Here is a 13,517-nt window from a genome sequence, read left to right as displayed (position 1 = left end):
TGTGAAAGGCTTAGAAATTCAAAAAGTTCTTGGAACATGAGAATTTTATGATTAAGTAAGTTATGTACTTTAAACTTTTTTAAGTTTGAAATGACCATGAAGGGGAGGGCTTTGGGGTTAGGTCTGTATTCTTTAATGTGATTGTGCCATAATTTAACCCACAGTGGGAACCAATCATTGCTCAGTGGGTTATATTCAGCAATCAGGATAATTCTGTTAGAAGATATTATTTTTTAGTACAGTTCAAAATCCGGTAACCCCCATGCCTCCTTTATCGGTTGGTAGTATTAATTTTGTATAACTAATTCTGTTTATTTTTGGATACCAAATAAATTTGGATAGGTCCTTATTTACTTTTGGAAAATGATTTATAAATTGTAATATTAGTGGCATTGAGCTGGTAGAAGAAGAATATTAATTTTAACTATTACAATTTTAGACAATAGTGGGGAATTCACGTTTTCCCATCTCTGCAGATCTAGCTTAACGCCGGCCATTTTTTAGAAGGTTATTTTGCATATTTGATTTATGATTATGCTCAAAGTTTACCCCTAAGTATTTAAGTGAGTAGCTTGTTTTAAGAAACGTGTGGAAAATAAGCTATATTATGACCCAGTGGGTTAAGTGGGAATATGAAGGATTTCGAGGTGTTGATTTCATAATTTGATACTTTAGAAAAATTCTCAGTAGCATTTAGGATTTTGTTTAGGTCCGTATTTGGTAGCTGAAAGTATATGTTAATGTCATCTGCATATTCTGTTAAGGTTAGGTTATTATGCAGAATCTCTGGAATATGGTGGAATGTTCTTTGTTTTATATATAGAAATAAGGGTTCAGTTTAGAGGTTAAAGAGATTGGGTTAGACTGTGTCTTGTTCAAGAAAAGTGTCCTGGTGGAGGACTTGTAAAGCATTTTAATTAGTTCAATTAATTCTTCAGGGATATTGTGATATGACAGTGTTAAGTATAGAAAATCTAAGTTTACTCTATCAAATACTTTAGTTGCGTCCAGGGTGAGAGTATATCTGGGGTGTTTATCTTTCCTCAGTAGTTGAATGGCTGCATCTAGAGTGAGAGTATTGTCTCGTGTTTACCTGCCCATCATGAAACCAGATTGCTCAGATGATATAATGCTGGATAGCATTGTTTTGAGTCTGTTGGCCAAAATTGTAGTCAGAATTTTAAGAGCAATTGGCCTGTAGTTCGTGGGGTTCTTATTATCAGAATTAGGTTTTGGAATGAGGATAGTCTTATAGTTATTAAAGTAGATGTCCGTTAAGCCATTTTTAGTAATAAAATTATATAACTTCAGGAGATTGTGTGAGAGTTTGGATGCAAAGGTTTTGTAAAGATTAGAGGTGAACCCATTAGGCCCAGGAGATTTATTTAACTTTAGCTTCTTAATTACATTTGTGATTTCTTCAATTGAGAGGGGTGCTTTTAGCAGGTCAGCTTGATGATTTTCAATTGGTGGAAATTTTATATTGTTAAGAAAACTTTTACAGTGATCTACTGAGGTTTGATTCTAGGGACCTTATAGTTTTGTATACATTTCAACAAAGATATCCATTATTTCCTGATTTGTATATGCTGTTTTGTTGTTATATGTTATTACAGCTATATTGAGAGCTGATTTGTGTGCCTTTATTAGTTTTGCTAATAATTTGGATGTTTTTTGTGTCAGGTCTGCATATCTAGTGAGAAGTTTCATTTCTGTAAAAGAATAGTTTTGACTGTGCACCATATATATATTTTTTTGTAATTTCAGCAGATTATTTTCCAGTTCTAGGTTTTATGTTGGAGTTTTTACTCAATTTCTTTAATTTTTAAATGTAGTTTAACCTCTTTTTCCTTGATTATTTTTTTGTAATAGGATGCTTTGTGAATTAAAATGCTTCTTATCCTCACTTTCATTGCCGCCCATCTTATATTATAGTATATTGATGTCTAGAAAGTTATTCTTTAATTCACCAAGAGAGCTATCTATTTCCTTTCTGATACTTTGTTTTAACAAAAGTCAGGGTTTAGGGACCGTACAAAACATTTAAAGTTATCTTGGAAAAGTAGAAAAATCTTAATTTTTGCTATTACTGACAGTTTATCCCACTGGTATAGACACTGGCAGACTGGATGGGGTGTGCATTGGTTGTCTGTTTTCAAAATATGCATTTTACTGTGTGTTAATTTCTTTGAAGATGCAAAAGGACAAAAATACACAACATGAGTGAATTAATTTTCTCTTCGGAGCCAAATGAGCCGGTTCTCATCAATGGGTCCTATAGTAGTGTAGTTATGATATGTGCACCAGTAATTGAGAGTGATATTTTACCTGCCTGCCAGTATTCAAAGACTTGGCAGAACAGATGCAGACATCAGTGCTGTAGTTCTTGTCAGGAAACAAAGAAGCACATCATGGAGGTAAAAGCAATGCATACTGGCAGAACAGATGCAGACATCAGTGCTGTAGTTCTTGTCAGGAAACAAAGAAGCACATCATGGAGGTAAAAGCAATGCATACTGGGCTTCAAGATACTTTGTCTGCAGAAGCAGAGTGGACCCTGAAACACCAGTGGTAGCTGCTTTCTTGTGAGCATCACCAGAAATATGAAGGACATCACTTCTGCCAATAGTCCCGATGCGGTGCAGGAAATAGGCTATCTATCATTATATAAGTAGTCTTGTGAATAAGCATCTGAATGAAACCAAGATGCGAAGACTTCCATTTTGTTCTGTCAAGGGTTTGCTCTTTTGCCTGCCATCTATTAAGCCTTCTCCCAAGGGGGCATAACTGATTTGTTCCCTTACCTACGAATTTGGCTGGGGTCATGGCAACAGCTTTTAAGGGGGGGTCATCATTCATGCAGTCATGAGGGAACTTTATGCTCCTGCAAGCATCCTGACAAGTAAGATGTTTTTTTTAAGTAACTAACCCCACCTCTGTATGGTGGGAAAGTGCACCCCTCATCATATAGAGGACCATGATGCCTTCCTCAAGCAACTGAACGGCTACTACACACCCCAGTTCAATGCTGCCATCAGGTGATGACTTGGTGATCTTAATGCACTCTTCCAGGCTATGCATTTATATTACTTCCCCTTCTCATCAAAAAGACTGTAACCTTGTATTGTTAGACCCTGCCAACAAAGATGGACATTGCTACCCTCCCCTTCCATTGCCATAACATGACAAAACCACTAATCATACTTGGGTTTTCAGAAACCTCTTGGCTTTATTTCTTTAGTTCTTTCTGTCAGTTAAAAAATGACCTAGGAGACCAGTGTTGGAATAAAATACAGGAAACTATTAATTTTTGCAAGCAGTTACTGTCTTCAGTCATTATATACTCCCCTTCTGTGATGTATTGCACATTATGTCTGTGAATGGTAATCATTTTTAAACCTGATAGGTTGCTTTTCTCTGGAAAGGTTTAAATATAGTGATGTTTTTGTTTTCTCAAGATTTTACTGTGTTATGTCACTTCATATTAGCTTTTCTGTGCTATTGCAGCAAGGTTGTACTACATTTTCTTTCATGGAGTTCAGTGGCACTTAAATTTCTTTTTTATCAATTCACAGTTCCTATACATTAAATACATTGATCTTATTGAATAGAAGTGTCCACAATGATATTTCCTTCTGTATCAATTGCAGATTAGATCCTGTAAGTAAGTGACCTGATGTTTGGTCAGTAACTTGTTTTCAAACACTCACCACTCTTACATGCACTTATTACTATAATGCAGCTGTGATGCTCATTTGCCATAGAAGTGATGAAAGGCAGCAAAGCAGCATCACAGACTCCTTTTCCTAGATAACTTGAGGCGGCATCACCAGTTTAAGGGTGAAGTGCTAACTAGCTCTTGGTGAGCGTGTGCCTGTCAGTACTACCATGGCACTTAAAACATTCTCTTATAGGTCACAGCCAAATCAAACCTTCTTTCCCACTTTGCAGAAATCCCTAACCTCACAAATCATGATTAACTTTCTGTGATTGACAGGGAATAAGATGGCATACATTCCTGGTTGTATCAGTGCTAATAGTAATCCCAGTATTGGTTCCCTGTTTACCTCATTAATGATTAGATATATTTTACCTGCGGACTTATTCTTTGGTGTTGATCTTTGAATAATGTGCAAATACCCAAAAGAAGACACACATTTGCTACACTACTATCACAGCCTGGCTAGAAATGAGATACCCTTCTTTTCTTCTGTGTTCACCCTTTTATTCAGTCTCACTGTGCCTTTTTTCTTTTTCATGACTGTGTTTGGTTAATTTGTTTTTTATTTCATTCTTGTCCCATCAGCAATGCATAGCTCTGTGGAATTATTTTTGTTTGCTGCTTCTCTTGATACCGATTGAATGCTTTTTTAATGCATTTTTTTCTTCATAGTTATCTTCTTCATAATTGTGGAATGTATTTGTATTGACACATCTAATTTTTGACTCCTGCCACAAGACGTACTAATCTCGCTCCCTACCTTCCTCTTTGTTGCCATTTTCATATGTACCTAGATACCCTTATTCCTTTCATGTCAAGGCTAATGACATTTCCCAGAGTCAAATGTCTGAAAATACAAGAGCTAGTTCCATTGGTACAGGAGAATAAAGCCCTGACTACAACTTAGGTCACCTAAGTATGACTTCCAGTTTGGGGGCCTGCTGGAGATGATGTGGGAGAAGCATGGAGTGATAAGGCTGAGCCTCTTTACCTCTCTCTGAGGAGAGGGCTGTTGGTGATGTTTCAAGATATGTGTGCTATTCTTGTAAGTTTCAATTTAGACCAGGATTCAGAATGGGGGGCCACACTAGGCATGTGGGTGGATTCAGGCAAGTATCATCATCGGGGGTGGGGGGGTTTGAGACTCTTATACTATGACTTATAGCAGACATTAGCCTATAAAGCAGTGTAGTCACATAAAGGGTTAAGGCCGTACCTTGAGTGTTTCATTCTGTACTATATACCACTATGGCAGTTCTCAGGTCTTTTCCCTCTCATGCTTATTATGTCACCAGTCTTGGGGGTGTCAGCTGCTAATTCTGTGTAACAGGGTTACAGATGAACCAGAAATTTCCTTATGGCAAATACCTGTCAAGTCAATACCCTGGCTTGCAAAAAAAAAAAAAGGCTATTCAGTGTTTCTTAACAGTTTAAGTGGCTAACCTATTGAGTCATATGGACCCTTTTCAGCCATCCTATCCGCACATATATACATTTGTAGACATACCTGTATACAGTTTTGTGTACACAGGCTGCTCAGATATACATAATTTGGTATATGTAGTAAGTTGCGGATCTTTATCTAGAAATAACTTGCAACTCTCACTCCTGTTGGCATAGTCTAACTAGGCCCTTCAGTGTAGTCTACCTTTTTGAGTAACCAATTTGGAGTTTGTTTCTTCACACCCATATGCATGTGTAACACACAGCTTAGTAACAGCATTTAGCCTTGTGAAAAGATAACTTTCTGCATTGTCTTTAAGCCCCAGGAGAATACTGATGCTTTACTTTGCTACAAGAGCCCAGAGTACTTCATACACTGATTATAGGGTACACAGCAGGCTTTTTATTCTCTGTTTATGTAGGCCCTGTTCACATTACTTTACACCTACAAATGCCATGAAGTGCAGTCCATCTTATCTTTTACATCAGTTTTGTTTGCCAACATATTGATTTTACAAATGTTAAAACATGTGCCTTCTAAAGACTTGCATTGTAACTGTGTAAACACAGCCTTTTATTTGCTTTGCCAAGTCAAACAAGAGTTTTAATCTAGCCTTTGAAACCTACTTTTTCTCCTCTTTGTCGAAGTTATCATAGTGTACTCTCTGTTACTGTGTACAGGTTTATCAAAATCATTTGAGAGCATAAAGGGGGCGGTGTTGACACCTATAATTCTGTTCTCTGTTTATTGAAGTAGTATTTATTTCATTTGGTGACCATTAAAAAAACTTCCTGGTCACATTTGTTACATTTATGAAGCAGTTTTGCTAGTGACTGATTACCCCCCCCCCCAATAAGTGATATCAGAAAGGTGCTTAACAAAGAGGATTATGATCGGGTCTCCGATCATTACCAGTTTATTATGTGCTTGAGGCATGGATGCCAAGAAATTTACCTCAACACAGAAATTTGCCACCCATGTTGAGAAAAAAATAATGGGTTATGATTTGAGTCACAATAATAATCATTTGTAAAGCATGGAGCTTTATCTTCTTACAAAAGAGAAAAGTGTAAAGTTTTTTTCCTGGTTTTCAAAGCCATAAAGCACTTAGCATATGCTGTTATAAAGGCAGCATAACAAGCCTTTAGTGAGCAGTGTCAGAAAAACAGTGCAAAACTATGTCTTATGTTAAGAAAAGTTGGGGGCAGATTACTGCCACAGACAGCAGACAGAAAGAAGTCTGTATTTATTTCTGGTATTATCATTTACTCCTTTAATTCTGTTTTTGCATCTTACTAAATTGCACCTTGAGATAGCATTTTTATCTGTACTATTGTTATTCTATACTAATGAAATATTATAGCAATAACCCACGCCTGGGTGTGGGTAATGCTGGATTTACCCACGGTTGGTGTGGTTTGGTCACGAGGGCGAAGCCCGAGTGGCCAAACAAAGACAATCATGGGTAAATCCAGCATTACCCACACCCAGGCATGGGTTATTGCTATTATACAATGAGATTATTTAAGAAAAAAAAATTACTTTTCTTAAATAATGGCATTGTATAATGCCTCCTTGCTGCCCTTCCGCAGCTGTCTGGTATTCTGCGGCAGTTTTGATGTACTGCACGTGCGTATGCCTACGGAGTACATCAGAGCTGTGGGCAAAAGCAACGGAGAAAGCAAGATCTCCGTTGCTTTTTACAAACTGTTTCGCTATGTTAAATGGATTTAACATAGCGAAACAGCTTTAAAAAAAACAACGGGGATCTCTGTTGCTTTTCTTAAAGCTGTCTCGCTATTTTAAACCCATTTAACATAGCGAGACAGTTTTGAAAAAAAGCAACAGAGAAAGCAAGATCTCCGTTACTTTTTACAAACTGTCCCGCTATGTTAAAGGAGTTTAACATAGCGAGACAGCTTTAAAAAAAGCAACGGAGAATCTCTTGTGTTCTCCGTTCCTGTAAAAAAAGAGTTATAGTAATTGAAAAATTCTGGGCGACTGGACATTTTTCCATTACTATAACTCTGATTTACAATGTGCACGCTGACCAATCAGCATGCACGTTTCTGAATATTAATGGGGGATCGTTGTATAATGTTATTTTATTCATTGCATACTGTGGAGCTTTTCTCCCCAGGACTCCACTGAAAATGGGCTCTTCTGGCCCAATGGACTAGCCTGGTAAACAAACTTCAAATAAATAAATAAATAATAATTTGCTGGCAGATTTAACTGCCTAGCACAATACCCAATTTTAACAACTGATGCTGGGAGTACTTACCATTTGTTAAGATTGGGTCTTGCTCTATAGAATTGCTGAACTGGTTTGTCTTTTTTGTGATGTGTGAGAAATTACCATGCTGCCTGTATTATAAGCTTTTATTAAGCATCTCTAAATATTGTTAAGTTATAGTTTTACACTAGAGCTTAATAGAGGCCACCACTGAACAGTGGCAGAAGCTAAAACTTTTTGCAAAACTGTCAGATACTCCATTCTACCTCTTTTAAGCAAAAGTGTCTAACAACCTAGTTCCTCAGAGGGACATTTCACTTCTGCCCCCTGTCTGTGGGGCATCATTAAGTATTTTACAGCTTTTAAAGCTATAAAACACTTCACACACCTATCCTACACTTTTACCTGAAACTGGTAGTGTAGGGAGCCAGTAAAGCTTTGTGTACTGCAGGGAGTCACGACCTGGTCTGTCTTATTACCCAGTTATATGTCCGCAACATGGACACCAAGATTCACCCCTTATGCATCACTTTATTCCACTCTCAAAGTTGATTTCTTAACATCCATGTCTCAAACACGTAGAAAGTTAGTTATGATAGGAGACCCAATCAAAATCCTCTGCTATTGAGAACCTTACAGCTGGTGGTAGCTGTAAGACCCCCTCTTACTGACTGATTTGCTATTGTTGTTGACCCGTTACAGCTATAATATAGAATAGTCAAAATGTTTTTCAAGTTAATATTTCCCCTGCACCATTACTAAGGAACACTTATTGCACTTGTTGATTGTGACTGTAGAGGTGGGTGCAAACATTCTAACAGCTTTGCAATGTTATGGACAATGCAGTTATTTGTTGACGTCATTATTATTATAAAATGAGGCAAGGTATTGTGTGTTAGAATATATAAAGCACTGTAATAACTGTGTTTATTTTAAATGTTTAGCATTAAAAAGGTTAATGAAAGTTAGTTTCTTCTTCCTTAACCAGATATGATAGACCAGAGGCAGGTATTAAATGCTTTGTTTAGAGTAACATAGTTTTCAAGAGGTTGTGGGATGTGGTTCACTTGTAGTCTGCTTTATTAAAATGATAAATAAACATTTCCTTCTGGTCATACCTAAGGCATCCTTTTAATTGTGGAGACCTGAGGGTATGGGATCTACTAAACAGCAGTAAGAGTAACATGTTACAAGCACCAGGGTCTTTAGACATGGGAACTGTTAAACTGCATTGCAAAATAGATCAAGTTTTTATCAAACCAAACATAATACACTATACAGATAAGATGTAGTGCTTGAAACCCAAATGAAATTCAAATATGATGTAGTATTGTCATGTACATATAGCTTGCCAATACATTACCAAATAAATTGTAACAAGCAAGTAACAACAATGAAATCAAAACTGTACCAATATGCAGGTATAATCACATCAAAAATCAAATGAAATTCACGAACAAAAGTCCAGTTGAGAGTCCACTGACAAATGAAAACGTGCAGTCTTTCAGTCATGTGCCAGGAACATTCAAAATAAATAAATAAATAAAAATAGTAGTTTGCCACAGCAGTTCAAAATATGAAATCGGCTCTGTGCAAAATTTCAAGCAGCAGTGGAAGAGAATAATATTTTCTAATAGATAAACGTCTATACTGGCCAGACAGAACAGGACCAAGTACAGTGGACTATGCACTTTTAATTACTACAAGAAAACTCACCTGAACAAGCATTGCTCTGGAACCAACTGCAGCATTAAAAGACCTCAGTGTTGTTTGAATATAGGCATCTGTAGCTTCATGCATTAGAGATGAAAACTCCTCAGCACCTTATGAATGGCTTGTAAAAGTTCCACTGCAAGCCAAACAAACTCATGAGTAGATGACTTCAAAGGCAGTCTCTAAATCCAGTGAACTTTCTGAAGGTGGGGGTACCTTGCAACATACCTGCCAATAAATCCATAATCAACTGAGCTTTCTGATTTCAGCCTTTAAAACTTCACCTGCTGCGCCACTCTGCTTTGACTGCAGACTGCTCCAAATTCATGTTTCACTGTCTGTGTTTTACAGCCAATGAGAAATTAGTTGTCTGGAACTACTTGCAGTCAAAGGAGCACCAATGGCAGACCATATTTTAAGCGTTTGTGTTTCACATGTGGATTCTTTAGCTCAGTGAGTGGTTGGTTGGGTGTTAGTACCGTAATACAGGATAACATTAACAAAGGACTGCTAGTATTCTTTCTGTCATTGCTCTCATTTGCTGTTCAAAGATTTGCAGCAACTATGCAAGGCATCAGTCAGTTATGGGGTTTGGTAGGAGACGGATGAGAGGGAGAAAGATTGCTTACTTCTAGGTCTGTTCTGATTTTACCTCATATTTTGTCCTGTTCCCCTGTAAAACATTTATTTTTACTTGGGCGTCGGGCTGGCACCTCGGTACTGTAAAAATCTACTGCCAATCATTAGCGGACCGGAGTTCCGCTGTGGCGACCCCTAACCAGGAAAAGCCGAAAGAACAACAACAATTATAAAATTGTGAGAATGACAGTTGGTCACTTGATGTCAGACATTAGAAATTCATAATTCTTATTCTGATACAAAACTTTGTAACCTATTATCTTTTTAAGTTAGAGTCGTATTTAAAAATGTCAGTTTTTGTAAGTTTTGTCTGTAGTCCATTATTTTGGCTTTGTTCTAAATTCTTAAGCAAAGAAGTTGAGTTGTGTGTGTGTGTGTATGTGTATGTGTATGTACCATAGCTCTGACTCTCTACTGACCCCACCTGGACTTGCAGACCATCTCTGATTTTTCCTCCTATTTTTGCCCTATTCTTGTTAAACTCAATTTTCTTTTAAATTACGGAGTCTTAGAATGGAGCAATGATGTCAGTCATTAGATATTATTATTATTATATATATTATTATTATTATATTATATGTATGTGGATCTGATGCTCTGTTAACTTTATAAGTGAATTATAGTTGTCTTTGAGCACAGAGGGTACATTTCTGAGCAGTTAATGAGCTGTTTCATGCAGTCAAAAGTATTAGGTTTGATTTATTCTACATCCATTTGCCTACTGTGTGAGTTTGAGCAAGTCATTTAAGCAGACAGTGTTTCAAGGTCACCCCTGAAAATGGCCACTTTTTCGAGTAGAATTGCTTGGATAATAAACAGATTAAACAATTAATATGTTCCATTATTTGGAGCTTTTGCTTTTCCCACCCCATTGATTTGGGCTTTGCCCTGAATTCGTGGGCAAAGAATTTGAGAGGTATTTTGGTCTGTTCCTCTTAACATTTGTGGTTTGCTCAAATTGTTGTGGATTGCATTCACTAAATAATGACATGCATGTGAGTTTCAGACTACGTACCCCTTCAGAAAATGCTTGCTAATACAAAGTTGTTATTCTGTGTACGCAAGAGCAATATTTAAAATCTTTTCCTGGCTTTGTTTTTTTTAAATATGTGATTCATGAGCTAAGAGGGGCTGAGATTCTCAAAGCAGTAAGGTAAAATGTATTTCTAGATTGTTATTTGTAATTTTTTTTCATGTGTTTAATCACACACAACCATATCAGGTTTACCATATACGCAGTGGCATAACTGGTGGTCACATCAGAGTGTGTGTATGTTTTATGTGTGTGTATGTGTACTAATTCAGCCAACTAAACTATATAATTATGACTGACATGTATAGCAAGCCAAGAATACAGTTGTTTATCTTTTTACAGTGCAGTAATGGTACATTTTTCTGGTATGGATATGAAGGTATACATCTGTTAACACCATAATGGTCATAATGTTACAGGATGTGCTCTCATGCCAAGGGGTGTGAATTTAGACATATGCAATTTTGAGTGCTATAATTTTAGACCGTCTGTTATGAATTTTGATAGCCAACTACTATGATTTTGAAATCTAAAAGGTTGAGAGGCATGTCCAGAAATTAAGTCAAAGGCAGGAGAAGCAGAAGCATCGTGAACCATCAGCCATCAGGTGAAACATTGTTGTAATGCTAAAATAGCACTAGAACAGCAGGCCACTCGTGATGAAAACTCAATTAAGTAAAATAGCAGCACCGCAAATAAAATCAACAGTTTATTGAAAGTTATTAACATTATAAACTAAAAAGTCAAACCTTAACTACAGTTTAGTTGTCATGGCAGAGTGATCAAAATAACTATAGGAAGAGAAACCAAGAAACCAAGCTAGTAACTGTAGGCAGTCATACACTTCCACCTTTGAATGACCCTTTCAGAGTTTGTTTAAAATGAGAATGGCAGAGGCTCAAAAGGAATTTGGCCATTTACCAAACAGTGCTGTGAATATGGATTTATTATAAAAATAAAAAGGACCATGAATCCCCCGTGTAGAAAACCACTTTTTAATTGTTGTTTTGTAATTCTTATTTTAAGTAGAAGGATATGTATAACTATATGAAGGCCAGATTCAGAAAGGGTTGCTGCCTGTGGTAAGCCGTAACATTGTCCGTTAGCACTGGCAGTTGCCTTTTCTAATGTAGAGACAGGTCCATCGCAGTGATCCTACCCAGTCTGAAGGGTGACTCCGCATCTTAGCTACATGCTAATGAGGCATTCTAGGGCTGCAGCCTATGCTAATTAGCCATATGATTTCCCCCAGAAATGCCTGTGATAAGGCATTTACACAGCCAAGTGATTCAGAGACTCACTTGGCCATCCAATTTACTTAACTCAGCCATAGGTTTGCATTCATCCTTGCTTTCAACAGGTAGAATTATGCTAGAAGTAGGTGATGGGGAGGGTGTATAAGTGTGTATATATATGTAGCTGCATATATGAGTGCATGCAAAGGGATGAGTGTGGTTTCAGGTGAGTGTGTTTTTGTGTGCATGTGACTGTGCGTCTGCCTGGGTGATTGCAGTAGGGTGAGTATGTAGGAGATAGGTAGGGCAGGTGTGTGTGTGTGGATGAATGTGTGAGTATGATAATGTGCTTGGGGGAACTTTCACACTTCTAAACTCCCCAATCTGCAATATGAGGGGGGCATTAGACACCAAGGAAATATAAGTAGCACTTAATACAATCATTATTAGAGCAACAGTTTTGCAGCACAAAAATGCATAGGTGAGGACATAGCAGACACCAGGGATATTCTGAAACATTACTCTAAATCATTATAAAAAAGTTAAAAGAGAAAGAGGAAAAAGGCTTTGGAACTTGTCCTGTCAGCATAGAAAGCAGCATTTTAGTCCCCTTTGCTAAAACTAGACATCAGGGATGTTGTTTCATTATTTTTACTCATTAAAACACTTGTGGGGGGGGACTTCAAACCCTGTACCCTTGTTACAGGGAACAATGCCTTAGCCATACAGAGCTTTAGTCCTCTGTACTAACACTAGATAATTACTCCAGTCCATTAAACAATTAAAAGAGAAAAAGGTTTGAACCCTGTACTCCTGATACAGGGAGCAACTCCTTTACTAAGCAGAGTTTTAGTCCTCTACATCAATTGAGGACTTAATGAAAGGGTAACTATTGTATCCTGATGTTTTTTTTTTTTTTGAGCAGTAAGTATAAACCTCCAGCATTATTGACTGGCTGTAATAACCCATGAGTTATGAGAGATGGAGCAACTAAAAGAGGCAAAATCATGAGTGTTGTGTAAAATCAGGGGCAGTTGAAAGGGACTGTGGTGTGTGTGTGTGTGTGTGTGTGTGTGTGTGTGTGTGTGTGTGTGTGTGTGTGTGTGTGTGTGTGTGTGGAGGGAGTGGGGCTGACATATCTCCAAACAGTAGTGCTGAAGATTTCTGGACAAAGCCAGATTGATCACTACATGACACCATGATGCATTTGTGAGCAGTATGATGAATGAAACTTTAATGTCTGCCATTATTCAGTGATATTTATAGTTTGTGAGTTACAAGAGACAGAGCAACTATAAGAAGCAACAGTAGGAGCATCTTATGAAGTCGGGCAGACGGCTGAGCAGGTTAAGAGTGTGTCTGTTTGGAGGGAGGCTTCAGGATAAAGTTGTGAGAAACATTACATGACAAAAGAGGGAGAATATTTAAATTATTACTTGGGCTCACTTAAATAGTTAATAGAGCAGCAGGTCTAACATCTCAATGCACTTTGCAAA

Source organism: Protopterus annectens, chromosome 1.part0 (assembly GCF_019279795.1).
Source record: "Protopterus annectens isolate FY-2018-M chromosome 1.part0, PAN1.0, whole genome shotgun sequence".
NCBI classification, from domain to species: Eukaryota; Metazoa; Chordata; order Ceratodontiformes; family Protopteridae; genus Protopterus; species Protopterus annectens.
This window is presented reverse-complemented; position numbering follows the sequence as displayed.